The following is a 27,297-nucleotide window of genomic DNA, read 5'->3' as shown; positions in this document are numbered from 1 at the left end:
TCAACAAGGGGGAATAAGGCCAAGATCTCTGTTAGAAAAAGCCAAAAGACTGTTTTCTTGGGCAGAAAATCGCCTCTTATCCTTGACAAGCACACACCTAAAAGGGACAGACAATCTTGTTTCAGTCTTCTTAAGCAGGCACGTGCTACACCAGAACGAATCGTCCCTAAATCAAGAAATATTTGGGGAAATTGGCGCCAGTTGGGGTATTCCACAGGTGGATCTCTTTGCCACAAAACAAAACCAGAAGGTAGAAAGATTCTATTCCCTGAACCCAGGAGAGAACCCAGAAGGAGTGGATGCGCTGTTGCACCAATGGAAGTTCCAACTTGCCTACGCATTTCCCCCAATTCCGCTAATACCAACAGTGTTGAAAAAAATCCGAGAGGAAGGGGCATGAATAATACTGATCGCACCATTGTGGCCGAAGAGGGCATGGTTCACCTGGCTCAGACGTATGTCCATATCGGACCCATGGATCCTTCCAGATGTTCCAAATCTACTACACCAGGGTCCAGTTTCCCATCCTCAAGTACACAGCCTACATCTCACTGCCTGGAACTTGAGAGGGGGCTTCTGCTAGCAAAGGGATTTTCACCTCCATTAATTGCTACTCTGCTATCCAGTAGGAAAAAAATTACATCAAACAGTGCTCCTTCCCTTCCAAGCACTCCTGTGCGCCAAAAAAGGGGTTTACCCCAACATATGGGGTATCAGCATACTCAGGACAAATTGGACAACAACAATTGGGGTCCGTTTTCTCTTGTTACCCTTGGGAAAACAAAAATTTGGGGGGCTAAAAAAACATTTTTGTGGGAAAAAAATTAATTTTAATTTTCACGACTCTGCATTATAAACTGTAGTGAAACAATTGGGGGTTCAAAGTTCTCACAACACATCGAGATAAGTTCCTTGGGGGGTCCAGTTTCCAAAATGGAGTCACTTGTGGGGGATTTCTACTGTTTAGGTGCATCAGGGGCTCTGCAAATGCAATGTGACGCCTGCAGACCAATCCATCTAAGTGTAATACATATAGGGGATAATTCAGGAGACTCTTTGCATGGAACAAGACAACAGGACACAGTTTTATAAGTGGTAAAGTTTATATTATCACACAGTGATTCAAGCAGGTGCAGAGAGAAACTCAAGTCCACAACACTTGGTGCAAATAATAAACGCAGCTTAGCAGTCAATAGGAAACTTCAGAGGTAGATGCAAACAAACAGAAAGTCTATGAAGCACAGTTATTCTTGAGGAAACTTGACACGAATAGATCCTTGACTTAGTCCAGACACAGATAGATATGCTATTAGGCAGTTCAAATCATATCTTAGCTCAACCAGGAGGCCTGGTTAATAGTCTCAGGTTTTGCAGAGCAGAAACAGCTTACATTGTCAGCAAATGCAGATGGAAGTAACATGAGCAGCAGATGAAGGAGGATTACTGAACACTGGTGTATGCAGCAGGAACTCAGAGCAGAGTGGCAGGATCTCCAACACAGGTTCACAGGAGCAGGTGCAGGTGCAAGGCCAGGGAGTAATCAGGAGCTGGATGCAAAGCAGAATAATCTAGCACAGACTGAAGGCTGGGGTGGAGTTTTATAGCAGGAAGACAAGTGCACATGAGACCAAAGACGCCATCTTGGAAAAGGGCAGTAATGCACAAAAGGTAAAAAATGTTCAGAGTCCTGACATTACTCCCTCCTTAGAAGCGGCCTCAGGATGATCCTGGACCTGGTTTCTCAGGGAATCTCTGATGAAAACGAGAAATCTTCTGTTGGGCATTGATGTTTTCCACAGGTTCCCAAGAGTCTTCCTCAGGGGGATATCCCTGCCATCTTATCAGATATTGGAGCCGATTCCTGCGAATCCTGGAACCAATAATTTCCTCCACCACAAATTGTTCTTGCCCATCAATCAACACAGGCTGCGGAGGTGGCATAACACGTCCCTGGAAGGTATTAGGAGATACAGGCTTTAGTAAAGATACATGAAAAACTGTGTGTACCTTCATTGTCCTACTCACACAATCATGAAGCACTGAAATAAGCCGTGCCTGAGAGTGAAGAACCTCAGCTCTCCCGGGACACCCACAGGGTGTCCAATCAATGGGACTACTCCGAGCAAGGATGTATACAAAAAAATAGAGCAAAGAAGTCCACAAATGCATAATTATTTACAAAAAATATAAATGGCGTTTTATTACAATAAATCAATATTACAATATGACAACAAAATCGAAAATCAAACGCTGCAGAAATGTGCTGTATGCACTCTGCAGAGTAAAAGGGGACAATAATGAGGAAAAATGACGGAAAAAATTGAGTTGGATAAGGTGCAAATAGTAAATCCCGGGGTATTGAGAAGGAGGGGGCACTCTTCCTGAAAATTGACATGGGTAAGCCTCCGATGTTTACTATATAACTTTTGCTGGTTGTATTTATGGGATACCTGTGGGACCCTGTATAGATTGATGTTTCCTAGGCTTACTCCCATCTAACAAAAGGATTTACTATTTGCACCTTATCCAACTCAATTTTTTCCGTCATGTTTCCTCCTTATTGTCTCCTTTTACTCTGCAGAGTGCATACAGCACATTTCTGCAGCGTTTGATTTTCGATTTTGTTGTCATATTGTAATATTGATTTATTGTAAGAAAACGCCATTTATATTTTTGGTAAATAATTATGCATTTGTGGACTTTTTTGCTCTATTTTTTTGTATACTTCATTGTCCTAGGTAGCTTCAGCCGGCAGGCCACAGAGCTCACAATACTGTTGATCTTGAAAGGGCCAATGAATTTCTGTCCAAGTTTTTGTGAAGGAACATTTAATTTCAGATTCTTAGTTGCTAACCACACGGAAGCTCTTACCTTGAACATGGGTGCAGGTTTACGGAATCTATCAGCCGATCTCTTATAACGTTCTTGAGCTGTGGTCAGGGATTCCTTCAGAACCTCCAGATTTTGTCTCATCGCAGTCATCCTTTCCTCCACTGCTGGAACCTGAGAATTAATTGGAGACCTAGGTAAAATACACGGATGATAACCCAGATTGGCAAAGAAAGGTGTAAATTTAGTGGAGGCGCTCTGAGAATTATTATATGAAAATTCGGCTAACGGCAACAACTCCAACCAATCATCCTGGAGATGGCTGACATAGCATCTTAGATATTGTTCCAGCATCTGGTTGGTACGCTCAGTCTGACCATTTGTCTGGGGATGGTAAGCAGAAGAGAGACAAACATTACTATTGAGTGCAGAGCAAAACCCCTTCCAGAATCTTGAAGTGAACTGTACTCCACGGTCAGAGATGATCTCATCCGGCACCCCATGCAACCGAAAGACATTCTGTATAACCAAGTTCACTGTATCTTTAGCTGAGGGGAGGCCGGTGCATGGAACAAAATGAGCAGCTTTAGTCAGGCGATCAACTACCACCATGATTGTATTCATGCCCCCCGATGTAGGCAGCTCAACAAAAAAGTCCATTGATATAGACACCCAAGGGCGGGATGGAACAGGTAATGGTTGTAGAAGACCCGTAGGTGCCACATGAGGAGTCTTGTAACGGACACATACCTCGCAAGAGAGAACATAGTCCTTGGTATCCTTCAGGCAAGTTGGCCAACAGAAGAATCGGCTCAGGAACTCTTGTGACTTCTGTACCCCCCTGTGACCAGCCAACTTGGAGTCATGTACCAACTTGAGGATCTGCAGACGGATGACCTCAGGGACGTAGATACGTCAATCTCTGAACCACATGCCACCCTTAAAGACAAGATTAATATCCACAGGTGGGTTGGCCAGAAATACATCACCTTCATAGGCCTCCCTGCACTCTTTCCACAAGTCCTGATCGTGGATAACTCCGATGAAATTGGCATCAGATAGAATGGTCTTGGACGGGGCTTCAGGTACGGAATCCGCAGCATGGATTCGGGATAAAGCATCAGCCTTCCCATTACAAGAACCTGGACGGTACGAGATAACAAAGTTAAATTGATTTAAGAATAAGTTCCAACGAGCCTGACGAGGAGAAAGACATCTAGCGGATCTAAGGAACTCTAGATTGCGATGGTCAGTTAGCACTATGATCTGTTGTGCAGCTCCTTGCAGATGATGCCTCCATTCTTTGAAAGCCGCAATAATAGCCAGCAATTCCTTGTCTCCCATGTCGTAATTCTTCTCTGCTGAGGTTAGTCTATGGGAAAAGAAAGCACAAGGATGTAGCAAACCCTTTTCTCCAGTTCTTTGGGAGAGAATAGCCCACAAAGCATGATCAGAAGCGTCCACCTCCACAATGAAAGGATGTGTTGGATCTGGGTGTATCAACAGCGGTGCTGATGTGAAACAGATCTTCAGCCCATCAAAAGCTTCTTGAGCCTGTGAGGACCACTTAAAGGGCTTTTCCTTCTTTGTCAAGGAAGTAATGGGACGGACAATATCAGAAAAATTTCAAATGAAGCGTCTGTAGAAATTTGCAAAACCAATAAAACATTGGACCTCCTTAACGTTCTTGGGTGCCGGCCAGTCAAGGATAGCCTGAATCTTACCAGATTCCATGTTCAGCCCCTGGGGAGAGATGATATAACCCAAGAACTGTATCTCAGAACGATGGAACTCGCATTTCTCCGGCGTGATATACAGTTGGTTCTCTTTCAGACATCTTAAAGCAGTTTTGACATGTTCTTCATGTTCCTGTTGAGAGTCAGAAAAGATTAGTATATCGTCCAAATAGATCACCACAAACTGGTCCAACAAATCTCTGAAGATGTCATTAACAAGGAGTTGAAATGCTGCAGGGGCGTTACAAAGCCCGAAGGGCATCACAAGAGATTCAAAGTGTCCATACCGGCATCTGAATGCTGTCTTCCACTCATCCCCTGGACGAATACGCACCAAATTATAAGCCCCACGAAGATCCAGCTTAGAGAACACCTTAGCATGGCGGACTCTTTCCAGTAATTCGGGAATCAGAGGCAAAGGGTAACGGTTTCGTACGGTTACCGTATTGAGTTCCCGATAGTCAACACAGGGTCTCAGGGTCCCATCCTTCTTCTTTACAAAAATAATGGGTGCCCCTGGTGGTGAGGAAGAAGGACGTATGAAGCCTTTGGCCAGATTTTCATCAATATACTCCTTTAAGGCTTGAAGTTCAGGTGCCGCCAACGGGTATACGTGACCAAAAGGAATATCTGCCCCAGGAAGCAACTCAATGGAACAGTCATAATGCCTGTGTGGAGATAGTTGATCTGCATTCTTCTTGTCACAGAGGTCAGAGAACTCTTTATATGCTGGAGGTAAAGAAGATACCTGTACATATGGTTCCGTAGCTGTGGACTCAGGGACAGCTTCTGTTAACGCTGAGTTGCTCCTTGTTGGAAAGATAATCTCCTTTGTCTCCCAGTTGATAATTGGGTTCTGTGAACTCAACCAAGGAATGCCTAAAATCACAGGAAAATGAGAAGAAATTAGCAAGAAAGAAAGTTGCTCCTGATGATTAGGCTCCAGCAAAATTTCAAGGGGTACGGTCTCCTGATCCACAGGCCCAGAGATTAAAGGTGACCCATCTACTGTTTCCATGGTAATTGGAGAGGCTCTTTGCTGAATTTCAATACCATGTTCCTTGGCAAATGCGATATCCATGAAATTGCCACCTGCACCAGAGTCAATCATAGCTGAACTGGAAATCCACTTTCCTGAACACAGGATCTTAATAGGGAGAGAACAGTGAGAGTTCTTTTCCTTCAGCTCCTTGGGGGGTGAAGTCATAGAAAGTGAATGGAATACAGCTTTTAAAGGCAGGCTACATTCAGAGATGTCAGATTCATCATCACAGTTGTCATACTCCCCTATTGCAGCTAGCACCTTGTTAGGCCGTCTAGGACACTTAGGACAATTGATCAAGAAGTGGTCAGACTGGCCACAGTAGAAACATAGACTTTCACGAAGGGGATGCTCCCGGCGCTCATTGATCTCGCGTCTCTGAACGGAATCAATTTGCATGGGCACCTACTCCACTTCCCGCGATGTTTTACCTGCAGGCTCTTTGGAAGGAAGGGAAAAGTTAGAAATACGGTTATATGCAGCAAATTTCTCCTGCCTACGCTCAGTAAGGCGAATGTCTATGCGCACACAATGCTGAATAAATGTCTCTAGTTCTTGTGGTGACTCTGAGCGAGCTAGTTCATCTTTTAGAATACTAGACAGACCCCTTTTAAAAATAGGCAATTGTGCATAACTGTCCCAATTGGTATCTACCGCCAATCTCCTGAATTCAGTGGCATACTCAATAACAGAATGTTTAGCCTGGCGTAAAGACAACAAAGCAGATTCAGCGGTTGCACGGCGATTAGGGTCATCAAAGATTAATGCCATAGCTGCCAAGAAATCTTCCAAGTCATTTAACCGTGGGTCACGAGACTCAATCATCGGATTCGCCCAGGCGAGCGCTCGTGAGGTCAGTAGCATTATTACACACAATACTTTGGATCTTTCATTAGGAAAACGGTCAGCATGCACATCAAAATATAGCATACATTGATTCACAAAGCCACGAAATTTGTCGCGATCACCATTAAATCTGAATGGGGGCAACTTAGGTGGGCTAGCTGGTGGCGGTTGCCCAGAGGGTAAAGTCACTTGTGCAGCTATTTGGGTGCTTATGTCCTGAAAAGCCCGTCCATACTGGGACTCTATGCCAGCAAGTTTGTTTTCCTGGGCTGCCGTGCGATTGCTTAAGTCCTGCAAAGTTTGTCCAAACACTTGTTGATTGTGTTCAAAGCTTCCAAAGTTCTTTTTCAGACCTTCCACATCTTTCTGCCGTGATCTAATTATGGAAAACACCTGCTCTAATCTGCTCTCTGCAGTCATTGTTCCAGCAGTCTCCTTTTTTTATGGGTAGATTATCCTGTAATACTTATAGGGGATAATTCAGGAGACTCTTTGCGTGGAACAAGACAACAGGACACAGTTTTATAAGTGGTAAAGTTTATATTATCACACGGTGATTCAAGCAGGTGCAGAGAGAAACTCAAGTCCACAACACTGGGTGCAAATAATAAACGCAGCTTAGCAGTCAATAGGAAACTTCAGAGGTAGATGCAAACAAACAGAAAGTCTATGAAGCACAGTTATTCTTGAGGAAACTTGACACGAATAGATCCTTGACTTAGTCCAGACACAGATAGATATGCTATTAGGCAGTTCAAATCATATCTTAGCTCAACCAGGAGGCCTGGTTAATAGTCTCAGGTTTTGCAGAGCAGAAACAGCTTACATTGTCAGCAAATGCAGATGGAAGTAACATGAGCAGCAGATGAAGGAGGATTACTGAACACTGGTGTATGCAGCAGGAACTCAGAGCAGAGTGGCAGGATCTCCAACACAGGTTCACAGGAGCAGGTGCAGGTGCAAGGCCAGGGAGTAATCAGGAGCTGGATGCAAAGCAGAATAATCTAGCACAGACTGAAGGCTGGGGTGGAGTTTTATAGCAGGAAGACAAGTGCACATGAGACCAAAGACGCCATCTTGGAAAAGGGCAGTAATGCACAAACGGTAAAAAATGTTCAGAGTCCTGACATTACTCCCTCCTTAGAAGCGGCCTCAGGATGATCCTGGACCTGGTTTCTCAGGGAATCTCTGATGAAAACGAGAAATCTTCTGTTGGGCATTGATGTTTTCCACAGGTTCCCAAGAGTCTTCCTCAGGGGGATATCCCTGCCATCTTATCAGATATTGGAGCCGATTCCTGCGAATCCTGGAACCAATAATTTCCTCCACCACAAATTGTTCTTGCCCATCAATCAACACAGGCTGCGGAGGTGGCATAACACGTCCCTGGAAGGTATTAGGAGATACAGGCTTTAGTAAAGATACATGAAAAACTGTGTGTACCTTCATTGTCCTACTCACACAATCATGAAGCACTGAAATAAGCCGTGCCTGAGAGTGAAGAACCTCAGCTCTCCCGGGACACCCACAGGGTGTCCAATCAATGGGACTACTCCGAGCAAGGATGTATACAAAAAAATAGAGCAAAGAAGTCCACAAATGCATAATTATTTACAAAAAATATAAATGGCGTTTTATTACAATAAATCAATATTACAATATGACAACAAAATCGAAAATCAAACGCTGCAGAAATGTGCTGTATGCACTCTGCAGAGTAAAAGGGGACAATAATGAGGAAAAATGACGGAAAAAATTGAGTTGGATAAGGTGCAAATAGTAAATCCCGGGGTATTGAGAAGGAGGGGGCACTCTTCCTGAAAATTGACATGGGTAAGCCTCCGATGTTTACTATATAACTTTTGCTGGTTGTATTTATGGGATACCTGTGGGACCCTGTATAGATTGATGTTTCCTAGGCTTACTCCCATCTAACAAAAGGATTTACTATTTGCACCTTATCCAACTCAATTTTTTCCGTCATGTTTCCTCCTTATTGTCTCCTTTTACTCTGCAGAGTGCATACAGCACATTTCTGCAGCGTTTGATTTTCGATTTTGTTGTCATATTGTAATATTGATTTATTGTAAGAAAACGCCATTTATATTTTTGGTAAATAATTATGCATTTGTGGACTTTTTTGCTCTATTTTTTTGTATACTTCATTGTCCTAGGTAGCTTCAGCCGGCAGGCCACAGAGCTCACAATACTGTTGATCTTGAAAGGGCCAATGAATTTCTGTCCAAGTTTTTGTGAAGGAACATTTAATTTCAGATTCTTAGTTGCTAACCACACGGAAGCTCTTACCTTGAACATGGGTGCAGGTTTACGGAATCTATCAGCCGATCTCTTATAACGTTCTTGAGCTGTGGTCAGGGATTCCTTCAGAACCTCCAGATTTTGTCTCATCGCAGTCATCCTTTCCTCCACTGCTGGAACCTGAGAATTAATTGGAGACCTAGGTAAAATACACGGATGATAACCCAGATTGGCAAAGAAAGGTGTAAATTTAGTGGAGGCGCTCTGAGAATTATTATATGAAAATTCGGCTAACGGCAACAACTCCAACCAATCATCCTGGAGATGGCTGACATAGCATCTTAGATATTGTTCCAGCATCTGGTTGGTACGCTCAGTCTGACCATTTGTCTGGGGATGGTAAGCAGAAGAGAGACAAACATTACTATTGAGTGCAGAGCAAAACCCCTTCCAGAATCTTGAAGTGAACTGTACTCCACGGTCAGAGATGATCTCATCCGGCACCCCATGCAACCGAAAGACATTCTGTATAACCAAGTTCACTGTATCTTTAGCTGAGGGGAGGCCGGTGCATGGAACAAAATGAGCAGCTTTAGTCAGGCGATCAACTACCACCATGATTGTATTCATGCCCCCCGATGTAGGCAGCTCAACAAAAAAGTCCATTGATATAGACACCCAAGGGCGGGATGGAACAGGTAATGGTTGTAGAAGACCCGTAGGTGCCACATGAGGAGTCTTGTAACGGACACATACCTCGCAAGAGAGAACATAGTCCTTGGTATCCTTCAGGCAAGTTGGCCAACAGAAGAATCGGCTCAGGAACTCTTGTGACTTCTGTACCCCCCTGTGACCAGCCAACTTGGAGTCATGTACCAACTTGAGGATCTGCAGACGGATGACCTCAGGGACGTAGATACGTCAATCTCTGAACCACATGCCACCCTTAAAGACAAGATTAATATCCACAGGTGGGTTGGCCAGAAATACATCACCTTCATAGGCCTCCCTGCACTCTTTCCACAAGTCCTGATCGTGGATAACTCCGATGAAATTGGCATCAGATAGAATGGTCTTGGACTGGGCTTCAGGTACGGAATCCGCAGCATGGATTCGGGATAAAGCATCAGCCTTCCCATTACAAGAACCTGGACGGTACGAGATAACAAAGTTAAATTGATTTAAGAATAAGTTCCAACGAGCCTGACGAGGAGAAAGACATCTAGCGGATCTAAGGAACTCTAGATTGCGATGGTCAGTTAGCACTATGATCTGTTGTGCAGCTCCTTGCAGATGATGCCTCCATTCTTTGAAAGCCGCAATAATAGCCAGCAATTCCTTGTCTCCCATGTCGTAATTCTTCTCTGCTGAGGTTAGTCTATGGGAAAAGAAAGCACAAGGATGTAGCAAACCCTTTTCTCCAGTTCTTTGGGAGAGAATAGCCCACAAAGCATGATCAGAAGCGTCCACCTCCACAATGAAAGGATGTGTTGGATCTGGGTGTATCAACAGCGGTGCTGATGTGAAACAGATCTTCAGCCCATCAAAAGCTTCTTGAGCCTGTGAGGACCACTTAAAGGGCTTTTCCTTCTTTGTCAAGGAAGTAATGGGACGGACAATATCAGAAAAATTTCAAATGAAGCGTCTGTAGAAATTTGCAAAACCAATAAAACATTGGACCTCCTTAACGTTCTTGGGTGCCGGCCAGTCAAGGATAGCCTGAATCTTACCAGATTCCATGTTCAGCCCCTGGGGAGAGATGATATAACCCAAGAACTGTATCTCAGAACGATGGAACTCGCATTTCTCCGGCGTGATATACAGTTGGTTCTCTTTCAGACATCTTAAAGCAGTTTTGACATGTTCTTCATGTTCCTGTTGAGAGTCAGAAAAGATTAGTATATCGTCCAAATAGATCACCACAAACTGGTCCAACAAATCTCTGAAGATGTCATTAACAAGGAGTTGAAATGCTGCAGGGGCGTTACAAAGCCCGAAGGGCATCACAAGAGATTCAAAGTGTCCATACCGGCATCTGAATGCTGTCTTCCACTCATCCCCTGGACGAATACGCACCAAATTATAAGCCCCACGAAGATCCAGCTTAGAGAACACCTTAGCATGGCGGACTCTTTCCAGTAATTCGGGAATCAGAGGCAAAGGGTAACGGTTTCGTACGGTTACCGTATTGAGTTCCCGATAGTCAACACAGGGTCTCAGGGTCCCATCCTTCTTCTTTACAAAAATAATGGGTGCCCCTGGTGGTGAGGAAGAAGGACGTATGAAGCCTTTGGCCAGATTTTCATCAATATACTCCTTTAAGGCTTGAAGTTCAGGTGCCGCCAACGGGTATACGTGACCAAAAGGAATATCTGCCCCAGGAAGCAACTCAATGGAACAGTCATAATGCCTGTGTGGAGATAGTTGATCTGCATTCTTCTTGTCACAGAGGTCAGAGAACTCTTTATATGCTGGAGGTAAAGAAGATACCTGTACATATGGTTCCGTAGCTGTGGACTCAGGGACAGCTTCTGTTAACGCTGAGTTGCTCCTTGTTGGAAAGATAATCTCCTTTGTCTCCCAGTTGATAATTGGGTTCTGTGAACTCAACCAAGGAATGCCTAAAATCACAGGAAAATGAGAAGAAATTAGCAAGAAAGAAAGTTGCTCCTGATGATTAGGCTCCAGCAAAATTTCAAGGGGTACGGTCTCCTGATCCACAGGCCCAGAGATTAAAGGTGACCCATCTACTGTTTCCATGGTAATTGGAGAGGCTCTTTGCTGAATTTCAATACCATGTTCCTTGGCAAATGCGATATCCATGAAATTGCCACCTGCACCAGAGTCAATCATAGCTGAACTGGAAATCCACTTTCCTGAACACAGGATCTTAATAGGGAGAGAACAGTGAGAGTTCTTTTCCTTCAGCTCCTTGGGGGGTGAAGTCATAGAAAGTGAATGGAATACAGCTTTTAAAGGCAGGCTACATTCAGAGATGTCAGATTCATCATCACAGTTGTCATACTCCCCTATTGCATCTAGCACCTTGTTAGGCCGTCTAGGACACTTAGGACAATTGATCAAGAAGTGGTCAGACTGGCCACAGTAGAAACATAGACTTTCACGAAGGGGATGCTCCCGGCGCTCATTGATCTCGCGTCTCTGAACGGAATCAATTTGCATGGGCACCTACTCCACTTCCCGCGATGTTTTACCTGCAGGCTCTTTGGAAGGAAGGGAAAAGTTAGAAATACGGTTATATGCAGCAAATTTCTCCTGCCTACGCTCAGTAAGGCGAATGTCTATGCGCACACAATGCTGAATAAATGTCTCTAGTTCTTGTGGTGACTCTGAGCGAGCTAGTTCATCTTTTAGAATACTAGACAGACCCCTTTTAAAAATAGGCAATTGTGCATAACTGTCCCAATTGGTATCTACCGCCAATCTCCTGAATTCAGTGGCATACTCAATAACAGAATGTTTAGCCTGGCGTAAAGACAACAAAGCAGATTCAGCGGTTGCACGGCGATTAGGGTCATCAAAGATTAATGCCATAGCTGCCAAGAAATCTTCCAAGTCATTTAACCGTGGGTCACGAGACTCAATCATCGGATTCGCCCAGGCGAGCGCTCGTGAGGTCAGTAGCATTATTACACACAATACTTTGGATCTTTCATTAGGAAAACGGTCAGCATGCACATCAAAATATAGCATACATTGATTCACAAAGCCACGAAATTTGTCGCGATCACCATTAAATCTGAATGGGGGCAACTTAGGTGGGCTAGCTGGTGGCGGTTGCCCAGAGGGTAAAGTCACTTGTGCAGCTATTTGGGTGCTTATGTCCTGAAAAGCCCGTCCATACTGGGACTCTATGCCAGCAAGTTTGTTTTCCTGGGCTGCCGTGCGATTGCTTAAGTCCTGCAAAGTTTGTCCAAACACTTGTTGATTGTGTTCAAAGCTTCCAAAGTTCTTTTTCAGACCTTCCACATCTTTCTGCCGTGATCTAATTATGGAAAACACCTGCTCTAATCTGCTCTCTGCAGTCATTGTTCCAGCAGTCTCCTTTTTTTATGGGTAGATTATCCTGTAATACTTATAGGGGATAATTCAGGAGACTCTTTGCGTGGAACAAGACAACAGGACACAGTTTTATAAGTGGTAAAGTTTATATTATCACACGGTGATTCAAGCAGGTGCAGAGAGAAACTCAAGTCCACAACACTGGGTGCAAATAATAAACGCAGCTTAGCAGTCAATAGGAAACTTCAGAGGTAGATGCAAACAAACAGAAAGTCTATGAAGCACAGTTATTCTTGAGGAAACTTGACACGAATAGATCCTTGACTTAGTCCAGACACAGATAGATATGCTATTAGGCAGTTCAAATCATATCTTAGCTCAACCAGGAGGCCTGGTTAATAGTCTCAGGTTTTGCAGAGCAGAAACAGCTTACATTGTCAGCAAATGCAGATGGAAGTAACATGAGCAGCAGATGAAGGAGGATTACTGAACACTGGTGTATGCAGCAGGAACTCAGAGCAGAGTGGCAGGATCTCCAACACAGGTTCACAGGAGCAGGTGCAGGTGCAAGGCCAGGGAGTAATCAGGAGCTGGATGCAAAGCAGAATAATCTAGCACAGACTGAAGGCTGGGGTGGAGTTTTATAGCAGGAAGACAAGTGCACATGAGACCAAAGACGCCATCTTGGAAAAGGGCAGTAATGCACAAAAGGTAAAAAATGTTCAGAGTCCTGACATTACTCCCTCCTTAGAAGCGGCCTCAGGATGATCCTGGACCTGGTTTCTCAGGGAATCTCTGATGAAAACGAGAAATCTTCTGTTGGGCATTGATGTTTTCCACAGGTTCCCAAGAGTCTTCCTCAGGGGGATATCCCTGCCATCTTATCAGATATTGGAGCCGATTCCTGCGAATCCTGGAACCAATAATTTCCTCCACCACAAATTGTTCTTGCCCATCAATCAACACAGGCTGCGGAGGTGGCATAACACGTCCCTGGAAGGTATTAGGAGATACAGGCTTTAGTAAAGATACATGAAAAACTGTGTGTACCTTCATTGTCCTACTCACACAATCATGAAGCACTGAAATAAGCCGTGCCTGAGAGTGAAGAACCTCAGCTCTCCCGGGACACCCACAGGGTGTCCAATCAATGGGACTACTCCGAGCAAGGATGTATACAAAAAAATAGAGCAAAGAAGTCCACAAATGCATAATTATTTACAAAAAATATAAATGGCGTTTTATTACAATAAATCAATATTACAATATGACAACAAAATCGAAAATCAAACGCTGCAGAAATGTGCTGTATGCACTCTGCAGAGTAAAAGGGGACAATAATGAGGAAAAATGACGGAAAAAATTGAGTTGGATAAGGTGCAAATAGTAAATCCCGGGGTATTGAGAAGGAGGGGGCACTCTTCCTGAAAATTGACATGGGTAAGCCTCCGATGTTTACTATATAACTTTTGCTGGTTGTATTTATGGGATACCTGTGGGACCCTGTATAGATTGATGTTTCCTAGGCTTACTCCCATCTAACAAAAGGATTTACTATTTGCACCTTATCCAACTCAATTTTTTCCGTCATGTTTCCTCCTTATTGTCTCCTTTTACTCTGCAGAGTGCATACAGCACATTTCTGCAGCGTTTGATTTTCGATTTTGTTGTCATATTGTAATATTGATTTATTGTAAGAAAACGCCATTTATATTTTTGGTAAATAATTATGCATTTGTGGACTTTTTTGCTCTATTTTTTTGTATACTTCATTGTCCTAGGTAGCTTCAGCCGGCAGGCCACAGAGCTCACAATACTGTTGATCTTGAAAGGGCCAATGAATTTCTGTCCAAGTTTTTGTGAAGGAACATTTAATTTCAGATTCTTAGTTGCTAACCACACGGAAGCTCTTACCTTGAACATGGGTGCAGGTTTACGGAATCTATCAGCCGATCTCTTATAACGTTCTTGAGCTGTGGTCAGGGATTCCTTCAGAACCTCCAGATTTTGTCTCATCGCAGTCATCCTTTCCTCCACTGCTGGAACCTGAGAATTAATTGGAGACCTAGGTAAAATACACGGATGATAACCCAGATTGGCAAAGAAAGGTGTAAATTTAGTGGAGGCGCTCTGAGAATTATTATATGAAAATTCGGCTAACGGCAACAACTCCAACCAATCATCCTGGAGATGGCTGACATAGCATCTTAGATATTGTTCCAGCATCTGGTTGGTACGCTCAGTCTGACCATTTGTCTGGGGATGGTAAGCAGAAGAGAGACAAACATTACTATTGAGTGCAGAGCAAAACCCCTTCCAGAATCTTGAAGTGAACTGTACTCCACGGTCAGAGATGATCTCATCCGGCACCCCATGCAACCGAAAGACATTCTGTATAACCAAGTTCACTGTATCTTTAGCTGAGGGGAGGCCGGTGCATGGAACAAAATGAGCAGCTTTAGTCAGGCGATCAACTACCACCATGATTGTATTCATGCCCCCCGATGTAGGCAGCTCAACAAAAAAGTCCATTGATATAGACACCCAAGGGCGGGATGGAACAGGTAATGGTTGTAGAAGACCCGTAGGTGCCACATGAGGAGTCTTGTAACGGACACATACCTCGCAAGAGAGAACATAGTCCTTGGTATCCTTCAGGCAAGTTGGCCAACAGAAGAATCGGCTCAGGAACTCTTGTGACTTCTGTACCCCCCTGTGACCAGCCAACTTGGAGTCATGTACCAACTTGAGGATCTGCAGACGGATGACCTCAGGGACGTAGATACGTCAATCTCTGAACCACATGCCACCCTTAAAGACAAGATTAATATCCACAGGTGGGTTGGCCAGAAATACATCACCTTCATAGGCCTCCCTGCACTCTTTCCACAAGTCCTGATCGTGGATAACTCCGATGAAATTGGCATCAGATAGAATGGTCTTGGACTGGGCTTCAGGTACGGAATCCGCAGCATGGATTCGGGATAAAGCATCAGCCTTCCCATTACAAGAACCTGGACGGTACGAGATAACAAAGTTAAATTGATTTAAGAATAAGTTCCAACGAGCCTGACGAGGAGAAAGACATCTAGCGGATCTAAGGAACTCTAGATTGCGATGGTCAGTTAGCACTATGATCTGTTGTGCAGCTCCTTGCAGATGATGCCTCCATTCTTTGAAAGCCGCAATAATAGCCAGCAATTCCTTGTCTCCCATGTCGTAATTCTTCTCTGCTGAGGTTAGTCTATGGGAAAAGAAAGCACAAGGATGTAGCAAACCCTTTTCTCCAGTTCTTTGGGAGAGAATAGCCCACAAAGCATGATCAGAAGCGTCCACCTCCACAATGAAAGGATGTGTTGGATCTGGGTGTATCAACAGCGGTGCTGATGTGAAACAGATCTTCAGCCCATCAAAAGCTTCTTGAGCCTGTGAGGACCACTTAAAGGGCTTTTCCTTCTTTGTCAAGGAAGTAATGGGACGGACAATATCAGAAAAATTTCAAATGAAGCGTCTGTAGAAATTTGCAAAACCAATAAAACATTGGACCTCCTTAACGTTCTTGGGTGCCGGCCAGTCAAGGATAGCCTGAATCTTACCAGATTCCATGTTCAGCCCCTGGGGAGAGATGATATAACCCAAGAACTGTATCTCAGAACGATGGAACTCGCATTTCTCCGGCGTGATATACAGTTGGTTCTCTTTCAGACATCTTAAAGCAGTTTTGACATGTTCTTCATGTTCCTGTTGAGAGTCAGAAAAGATTAGTATATCGTCCAAATAGATCACCACAAACTGGTCCAACAAATCTCTGAAGATGTCATTAACAAGGAGTTGAAATGCTGCAGGGGCGTTACAAAGCCCGAAGGGCATCACAAGAGATTCAAAGTGTCCATACCGGCATCTGAATGCTGTCTTCCACTCATCCCCTGGACGAATACGCACCAAATTATAAGCCCCACGAAGATCCAGCTTAGAGAACACCTTAGCATGGCGGACTCTTTCCAGTAATTCGGGAATCAGAGGCAAAGGGTAACGGTTTCGTACGGTTACCGTATTGAGTTCCCGATAGTCAACACAGGGTCTCAGGGTCCCATCCTTCTTCTTTACAAAAATAATGGGTGCCCCTGGTGGTGAGGAAGAAGGACGTATGAAGCCTTTGGCCAGATTTTCATCAATATACTCCTTTAAGGCTTGAAGTTCAGGTGCCGCCAACGGGTATACGTGACCAAAAGGAATATCTGCCCCAGGAAGCAACTCAATGGAACAGTCATAATGCCTGTGTGGAGATAGTTGATCTGCATTCTTCTTGTCACAGAGGTCAGAGAACTCTTTATATGCTGGAGGTAAAGAAGATACCTGTACATATGGTTCCGTAGCTGTGGACTCAGGGACAGCTTCTGTTAACGCTGAGTTGCTCCTTGTTGGAAAGATAATCTCCTTTGTCTCCCAGTTGATAATTGGGTTCTGTGAACTCAACCAAGGAATGCCTAAAATCACAGGAAAATGAGAAGAAATTAGCAAGAAAGAAAGTTGCTCCTGATGATTAGGCTCCAGCAAAATTTCAAGGGGTACGGTCTCCTGATCCACAGGCCCAGAGATTAAAGGTGACCCATCTACTGTTTCCATGGTAATTGGAGAGGCTCTTTGCTGAATTTCAATACCATGTTCCTTGGCAAATGCGATATCCATGAAATTGCCACCTGCACCAGAGTCAATCATAGCTGAACTGGAAATCCACTTTCCTGAACACAGGATCTTAATAGGGAGAGAACAGTGAGAGTTCTTTTCCTTCAGCTCCTTGGGGGGTGAAGTCATAGAAAGTGAATGGAATACAGCTTTTAAAGGCAGGCTACATTCAGAGATGTCAGATTCATCATCACAGTTGTCATACTCCCCTATTGCAGCTAGCACCTTGTTAGGCCGTCTAGGACACTTAGGACAATTGATCAAGAAGTGGTCAGACTGGCCACAGTAGAAACATAGACTTTCACGAAGGGGATGCTCCCGGCGCTCATTGATCTCGCGTCTCTGAACGGAATCAATTTGCATGGGCACCTACTCCACTTCCCGCGATGTTTTACCTGCAGGCTCTTTGGAAGGAAGGGAAAAGTTAGAAATACGGTTATATGCAGCAAATTTCTCCTGCCTACGCTCAGTAAGGCGAATGTCTATGCGCACACAATGCTGAATAAATGTCTCTAGTTCTTGTGGTGACTCTGAGCGAGCTAGTTCATCTTTTAGAATACTAGACAGACCCCTTTTAAAAATAGGCAATTGTGCATAACTGTCCCAATTGGTATCTACCGCCAATCTCCTGAATTCAGTGGCATACTCAATAACAGAATGTTTAGCCTGGCGTAAAGACAACAAAGCAGATTCAGCGGTTGCACGGCGATTAGGGTCATCAAAGATTAATGCCATAGCTGCCAAGAAATCTTCCAAGTCATTTAACCGTGGGTCACGAGACTCAATCATCGGATTCGCCCAGGCGAGCGCTCGTGAGGTCAGTAGCATTATTACACACAATACTTTGGATCTTTCATTAGGAAAACGGTCAGCATGCACATCAAAATATAGCATACATTGATTCACAAAGCCACGAAATTTGTCGCGATCACCATTAAATCTGAATGGGGGCAACTTAGGTGGGCTAGCTGGTGGCGGTTGCCCAGAGGGTAAAGTCACTTGTGCAGCTATTTGGGTGCTTATGTCCTGAAAAGCCCGTCCATACTGGGACTCTATGCCAGCAAGTTTGTTTTCCTGGGCTGCCGTGCGATTGCTTAAGTCCTGCAAAGTTTGTCCAAACACTTGTTGATTGTGTTCAAAGCTTCCAAAGTTCTTTTTCAGACCTTCCACATCTTTCTGCCGTGATCTAATTATGGAAAACACCTGCTCTAATCTGCTCTCTGCAGTCATTGTTCCAGCAGTCTCCTTTTTTTATGGGTAGATTATCCTGTAATACTTATAGGGGATAATTCAGGAGACTCTTTGCGTGGAACAAGACAACAGGACACAGTTTTATAAGTGGTAAAGTTTATATTATCACACGGTGATTCAAGCAGGTGCAGAGAGAAACTCAAGTCCACAACACTGGGTGCAAATAATAAACGCAGCTTAGCAGTCAATAGGAAACTTCAGAGGTAGATGCAAACAAACAGAAAGTCTATGAAGCACAGTTATTCTTGAGGAAACTTGACACGAATAGATCCTTGACTTAGTCCAGACACAGATAGATATGCTATTAGGCAGTTCAAATCATATCTTAGCTCAACCAGGAGGCCTGGTTAATAGTCTCAGGTTTTGCAGAGCAGAAACAGCTTACATTGTCAGCAAATGCAGATGGAAGTAACATGAGCAGCAGATGAAGGAGGATTACTGAACACTGGTGTATGCAGCAGGAACTCAGAGCAGAGTGGCAGGATCTCCAACACAGGTTCACAGGAGCAGGTGCAGGTGCAAGGCCAGGGAGTAATCAGGAGCTGGATGCAAAGCAGAATAATCTAGCACAGACTGAAGGCTGGGGTGGAGTTTTATAGCAGGAAGACAAGTGCACATGAGACCAAAGACGCCATCTTGGAAAAGGGCAGTAATGCACAAAAGGTAAAAAATGTTCAGAGTCCTGACATTACTCCCTCCTTAGAAGCGGCCTCAGGATGATCCTGGACCTGGTTTCTCAGGGAATCTCTGATGAAAACGAGAAATCTTCTGTTGGGCATTGATGTTTTCCACAGGTTCCCAAGAGTCTTCCTCAGGGGGATATCCCTGCCATCTTATCAGATATTGGAGCCGATTCCTGCGAATCCTGGAACCAATAATTTCCTCCACCACAAATTGTTCTTGCCCATCAATCAACACAGGCTGCGGAGGTGGCATAACACGTCCCTGGAAGGTATTAGGAGATACAGGCTTTAGTAAAGATACATGAAAAACTGTGTGTACCTTCATTGTCCTACTCACACAATCATGAAGCACTGAAATAAGCCGTGCCTGAGAGTGAAGAACCTCAGCTCTCCCGGGACACCCACAGGGTGTCCAATCAATGGGACTACTCCGAGCAAGGATGTATACAAAAAAATAGAGCAAAGAAGTCCACAAATGCATAATTATTTACAAAAAATATAAATGGCGTTTTATTACAATAAATCAATATTACAATATGACAACAAAATCGAAAATCAAACGCTGCAGAAATGTGCTGTATGCACTCTGCAGAGTAAAAGGGGACAATAATGAGGAAAAATGACGGAAAAAATTGAGTTGGATAAGGTGCAAATAGTAAATCCCGGGGTATTGAGAAGGAGGGGGCACTCTTCCTGAAAATTGACATGGGTAAGCCTCCGATGTTTACTATATAACTTTTGCTGGTTGTATTTATGGGATACCTGTGGGACCCTGTATAGATTGATGTTTCCTAGGCTTACTCCCATCTAACAAAAGGATTTACTATTTGCACCTTATCCAACTCAATTTGTTCCGTCATGTTTCCTCCTTATTGTCTCCTTTTACTCTGCAGAGTGCATACAGCACATTTCTGCAGCGTTTGATTTTCGATTTTGTTGTCATATTGTAATATTGATTTATTGTAAGAAAACGCCATTTATATTTTTGGTAAATAATTATGCATTTGTGGACTTTTTTGCTCTATTTTTTTGTATACTTCATTGTCCTAGGTAGCTTCAGCCGGCAGGCCACAGAGCTCACAATACTGTTGATCTTGAAAGGGCCAATGAATTTCTGTCCAAGTTTTTGTGAAGGAACATTTAATTTCAGATTCTTAGTTGCTAACCACACGGAAGCTCTTACCTTGAACATGGGTGCAGGTTTACGGAATCTATCAGCCGATCTCTTATAACGTTCTTGAGCTGTGGTCAGGGATTCCTTCAGAACCTCCAGATTTTGTCTCATCGCAGTCATCCTTTCCTCCACTGCTGGAACCTGAGAATTAATTGGAGACCTAGGTAAAATACACGGATGATAACCCAGATTGGCAAAGAAAGGTGTAAATTTAGTGGAGGCGCTCTGAGAATTATTATATGAAAATTCGGCTAACGGCAACAACTCCAACCAATCATCCTGGAGATGGCTGACATAGCATCTTAGATATTGTTCCAGCATCTGGTTGGTACGCTCAGTCTGACCATTTGTCTGGGGATGGTAAGCAGAAGAGAGACAAACATTACTATTGAGTGCAGAGCAAAACCCCTTCCAGAATCTTGAAGTGAACTGTACTCCACGGTCAGAGATGATCTCATCCGGCACCCCATGCAACCGAAAGACATTCTGTATAACCAAGTTCACTGTATCTTTAGCTGAGGGGAGGCCGGTGCATGGAACAAAATGAGCAGCTTTAGTCAGGCGATCAACTACCACCATGATTGTATTCATGCCCCCCGATGTAGGCAGCTCAACAAAAAAGTCCATTGATATAGACACCCAAGGGCGGGATGGAACAGGTAATGGTTGTAGAAGACCCGTAGGTGCCACATGAGGAGTCTTGTAACGGACACATACCTCGCAAGAGAGAACATAGTCCTTGGTATCCTTCAGGCAAGTTGGCCAACAGAAGAATCGGCTCAGGAACTCTTGTGACTTCTGTACCCCCCTGTGACCAGCCAACTTGGAGTCATGTACCAACTTGAGGATCTGCAGACGGATGACCTCAGGGACGTAGATACGTCAATCTCTGAACCACATGCCACCCTTAAAGACAAGATTAATATCCACAGGTGGGTTGGCCAGAAATACATCACCTTCATAGGCCTCCCTGCACTCTTTCCACAAGTCCTGATCGTGGATAACTCCGATGAAATTGGCATCAGATAGAATGGTCTTGGACTGGGCTTCAGGTACGGAATCCGCAGCATGGATTCGGGATAAAGCATCAGCCTTCCCATTACAAGAACCTGGACGGTACGAGATAACAAAGTTAAATTGATTTAAGAATAAGTTCCAACGAGCCTGACGAGGAGAAAGACATCTAGCGGATCTAAGGAACTCTAGATTGCGATGGTCAGTTAGCACTATGATCTGTTGTGCAGCTCCTTGCAGATGATGCCTCCATTCTTTGAAAGCCGCAATAATAGCCAGCAATTCCTTGTCTCCCATGTCGTAATTCTTCTCTGCTGAGGTTAGTCTATGGGAAAAGAAAGCACAAGGATGTAGCAAACCCTTTTCTCCAGTTCTTTGGGAGAGAATAGCCCACAAAGCATGATCAGAAGCGTCCACCTCCACAATGAAAGGATGTGTTGGATCTGGGTGTATCAACAGCGGTGCTGATGTGAAACAGATCTTCAGCCCATCAAAAGCTTCTTGAGCCTGTGAGGACCACTTAAAGGGCTTTTCCTTCTTTGTCAAGGAAGTAATGGGACGGACAATATCAGAAAAATTTCAAATGAAGCGTCTGTAGAAATTTGCAAAACCAATAAAACATTGGACCTCCTTAACGTTCTTGGGTGCCGGCCAGTCAAGGATAGCCTGAATCTTACCAGATTCCATGTTCAGCCCCTGGGGAGAGATGATATAACCCAAGAACTGTATCTCAGAACGATGGAACTCGCATTTCTCCGGCGTGATATACAGTTGGTTCTCTTTCAGACATCTTAAAGCAGTTTTGACATGTTCTTCATGTTCCTGTTGAGAGTCAGAAAAGATTAGTATATCGTCCAAATAGATCACCACAAACTGGTCCAACAAATCTCTGAAGATGTCATTAACAAGGAGTTGAAATGCTGCAGGGGCGTTACAAAGCCCGAAGGGCATCACAAGAGATTCAAAGTGTCCATACCGGCATCTGAATGCTGTCTTCCACTCATCCCCTGGACGAATACGCACCAAATTATAAGCCCCACGAAGATCCAGCTTAGAGAACACCTTAGCATGGCGGACTCTTTCCAGTAATTCGGGAATCAGAGGCAAAGGGTAACGGTTTCGTACGGTTACCGTATTGAGTTCCCGATAGTCAACACAGGGTCTCAGGGTCCCATCCTTCTTCTTTACAAAAATAATGGGTGCCCCTGGTGGTGAGGAAGAAGGACGTATGAAGCCTTTGGCCAGATTTTCATCAATATACTCCTTTAAGGCTTGAAGTTCAGGTGCCGCCAACGGGTATACGTGACCAAAAGGAATATCTGCCCCAGGAAGCAACTCAATGGAACAGTCATAATGCCTGTGTGGAGATAGTTGATCTGCATTCTTCTTGTCACAGAGGTCAGAGAACTCTTTATATGCTGGAGGTAAAGAAGATACCTGTACATATGGTTCCGTAGCTGTGGACTCAGGGACAGCTTCTGTTAACGCTGAGTTGCTCCTTGTTGGAAAGATAATCTCCTTTGTCTCCCAGTTGATAATTGGGTTCTGTGAACTCAACCAAGGAATGCCTAAAATCACAGGAAAATGAGAAGAAATTAGCAAGAAAGAAAGTTGCTCCTGATGATTAGGCTCCAGCAAAATTTCAAGGGGTACGGTCTCCTGATCCACAGGCCCAGAGATTAAAGGTGACCCATCTACTGTTTCCATGGTAATTGGAGAGGCTCTTTGCTGAATTTCAATACCATGTTCCTTGGCAAATGCGATATCCATGAAATTGCCACCTGCACCAGAGTCAATCATAGCTGAACTGGAAATCCACTTTCCTGAACACAGGATCTTAATAGGGAGAGAACAGTGAGAGTTCTTTTCCTTCAGCTCCTTGGGGGGTGAAGTCATAGAAAGTGAATGGAATACAGCTTTTAAAGGCAGGCTACATTCAGAGATGTCAGATTCATCATCACAGTTGTCATACTCCCCTATTGCAGCTAGCACCTTGTTAGGCCGTCTAGGACACTTAGGACAATTGATCAAGAAGTGGTCAGACTGGCCACAGTAGAAACATAGACTTTCACGAAGGGGATGCTCCCGGCGCTCATTGATCTCGCGTCTCTGAACGGAATCAATTTGCATGGGCACCTACTCCACTTCCCGCGATGTTTTACCTGCAGGCTCTTTGGAAGGAAGGGAAAAGTTAGAAATACGGTTATATGCAGCAAATTTCTCCTGCCTACGCTCAGTAAGGCGAATGTCTATGCGCACACAATGCTGAATAAATGTCTCTAGTTCTTGTGGTGACTCTGAGCGAGCTAGTTCATCTTTTAGAATACTAGACAGACCCCTTTTAAAAATAGGCAATTGTGCATAACTGTCCCAATTGGTATCTACCGCCAATCTCCTGAATTCAGTGGCATACTCAATAACAGAATGTTTAGCCTGGCGTAAAGACAACAAAGCAGATTCAGCGGTTGCACGGCGATTAGGGTCATCAAAGATTAATGCCATAGCTGCCAAGAAATCTTCCAAGTCATTTAACCGTGGGTCACGAGACTCAATCATCGGATTCGCCCAGGCGAGCGCTCGTGAGGTCAGTAGCATTATTACACACAATACTTTGGATCTTTCATTAGGAAAACGGTCAGCATGCACATCAAAATATAGCATACATTGATTCACAAAGCCACGAAATTTGTCGCGATCACCATTAAATCTGAATGGGGGCAACTTAGGTGGGCTAGCTGGTGGCGGTTGCCCAGAGGGTAAAGTCACTTGTGCAGCTATTTGGGTGCTTATGTCCTGAAAAGCCCGTCCATACTGGGACTCTATGCCAGCAAGTTTGTTTTCCTGGGCTGCCGTGCGATTGCTTAAGTCCTGCAAAGTTTGTCCAAACACTTGTTGATTGTGTTCAAAGCTTCCAAAGTTCTTTTTCAGACCTTCCACATCTTTCTGCCGTGATCTAATTATGGAAAACACCTGCTCTAATCTGCTCTCTGCAGTCATTGTTCCAGCAGTCTCCTTTTTTTATGGGTAGATTATCCTGTAATACTTATAGGGGATAATTCAGGAGACTCTTTGCGTGGAACAAGACAACAGGACACAGTTTTATAAGTGGTAAAGTTTATATTATCACACGGTGATTCAAGCAGGTGCAGAGAGAAACTCAAGTCCACAACACTGGGTGCAAATAATAAACGCAGCTTAGCAGTCAATAGGAAACTTCAGAGGTAGATGCAAACAAACAGAAAGTCTATGAAGCACAGTTATTCTTGAGGAAACTTGACACGAATAGATCCTTGACTTAGTCCAGACACAGATAGATATGCTATTAGGCAGTTCAAATCATATCTTAGCTCAACCAGGAGGCCTGGTTAATAGTCTCAGGTTTTGCAGAGCAGAAACAGCTTACATTGTCAGCAAATGCAGATGGAAGTAACACGAGCAGCAGATGAAGGAGGATTACTGAACACTGGTGTATGCAGCAGGAACTCAGAGCAGAGTGGCAGGATCTCCAACACAGGTTCACAGGAGCAGGTGCAGGTGCAAGGCCAGGGAGTAATCAGGAGCTGGATGCAAAGCAGAATAATCTAGCACAGACTGAAGGCTGGGGTGGAGTTTTATAGCAGGAAGACAAGTGCACATGAGACCAAAGACGCCATGTTGGAAAAGGGCAGTAATGCACAAAAGGTAAAAAATGTTCAGAGTCCTGACACTAAGTCTGCATTCCAAATGGCGCTCCTTCCTTTCCGAGCTCTGCCATGCGCCCAAACGGTATCAGCGTACTCAGGACAAATTGGACAATAACTTTTTTGGTCCAATTTCTCCTGTTACCCTTGGAAAAATACAAAACAGAGGGCTAAAAAATAATTTTTGTGAAAAAAAAAAGATTTTTTATTTTCACGGCTCTGCGTTATAAACTGTAGTGAAACACTTGGGGGTTCAAAGCTGTCAAAATACATCTAGATAAGTTCCTTAGGGGGTCTACTTTCCAAAATGGTGTCACTTGTGGGGGTTTCAATATTTAGGCACATCAGGGGCTCTCCAAACTTGACATGGTGTCCCATCTCAATTCCAGTCAATTTTGCATTGAAAAGTCAAATGGCGCTCCTTCCTTTCCGAGCTCTGCCATGCGTCCAAACAGTGGTTTACCCCCACATTTGGGGTACTCAGGACTCAGGACAAACTGCACATCAACTTTTGGGGTCCAATTTCTTCTCTTACCCTTGGGAAAATAAAAAATTGGGGGTGAAAATATCATATTTGTGAAAAAATATGATTTTTTATTTTGACTGCTCTGCATTATAAACTTCTGTGAAGCACTTGGTGGGTCAAAGTGCTCACCACACATCTAGATAAGTTCCTTAGGGGGTCTACTTTCCAAAATGGTGTCACTTTTGGGGGGTTTCAATGTTTAGGCACATCAGGGGCTCTCCAAACGTGACATGGTATCCCATCTCAATTCCAGTCAATTTTGCATTGAAAAGTCAAATGGCGCTCCTTCCCTTCCGAGCTCTGCCATGCGCCCAAACAGTGGTTTACCCCCACATATGGGGTATCAGTGTTTTGAGAATAAATGGCACAACAACATTTGGGGTCCAATTTCTTCTCTTACCCTTGGGAAAATAAAAAATTGGGGGCGAAAAGATCATTTTTGTGAAAAAATATGATTTTTTATTTTTACGGCTCTGCATTATAAACTTCTGTGAACCACTTGGTGGGTTAAAGTGCTCACCACACATCTAGATAAGTTCCTTAGGGGGTCTACTTTCCAAAATGGTTTCACTTGTGGGGGGTTTCAATGTTTAGGCACATCAGGGGCTCTCCAAACGCGACATGGCGTCCCATCTCAATACCAGTCAATTTTGCATTGAAAAGTCAAATGGCCCTCTTTCCCTTCCGAGCTCTGCCATGCACCAAAACAGTGGTTTACCCCCACATATGGGGTACCAGCGTACTCAGGACAAATTGTACAACTTTTAGGGTCCATTTTCTCCTGTTACCCTTGGTAAAATAACACAAATTGGAGCTGAAGTAAATTTTTTGTGGAAAAAAGTTAAATGTTCATTTATTTTTAAACACTCCAAAAATTCCTGTAAAACACCTGAAGGGTTAATAAACTTCTTGAATGTGGTTTTGAGCACCTTGAGGGGTGCAGTTTTTATAATGGTGTCACACTTGGTTATTTTCTATCATATAGACCCCTCAAAATGACTTCAAATGTGACGTGGTCCCTAAAAAATATTGGTGTTGTAAAAATGAGAAATTGCTGGTCAAATTTTAACCCTTATAACTCCCTAACAAAAAAATATTGGTTCCAAAATTGTGCTGATGTAAAGTAAAGTAAAGTGATGTAAAGAAATGTTACTTATTAATTATTTTGTGTGACATATCTCTGTGATTTAAGGGCATAAAAATTAAAATTTGAAAAATTGCAAAATTTTCAAAATTTTCGCCAAATTTCCGCTTTTTTAACAAATAATCACAAGTTATATCGAATAAATTTTACCACTTTAATGAAGTACAATATGTCATGAGAAAACAATGTCAGAATCACTGGGATCCGTTGAAGCGTTCCAGAGTTATAACCTCATAAAGGGACAGTGGTCAGAATTGTAAAAATTGGCCTGGTCATTAACGTGCAAACCACCCTTGGGGCTTAAGGCGTTAAAGCAACACTCCAGTATTGTTTTTTTTTTCAACCATGGAGTGCTATCACTAATGTAAGTCTCTGCCTGTAGTAATATACTTACCAGTTGCCAT

At 43.7% G+C, this 27,297-nt stretch overlaps 1 pseudogene; it reads right to left on the bottom strand.

The window, feature by feature from the left end:
* On the bottom strand, positions 1-27,297 carry LOC143817758 (uncharacterized; annotated as a pseudogene).

The sequence above is a fragment of the Ranitomeya variabilis genome, chromosome 3, assembly GCF_051348905.1.
Source record: "Ranitomeya variabilis isolate aRanVar5 chromosome 3, aRanVar5.hap1, whole genome shotgun sequence".
In the NCBI taxonomy this organism is placed as follows: Eukaryota; Metazoa; Chordata; class Amphibia; order Anura; family Dendrobatidae; genus Ranitomeya; species Ranitomeya variabilis.
The sequence above is the reverse complement of the archived record's forward strand: the minus strand, read 5'-3'. Positions and strand labels throughout refer to the sequence as shown.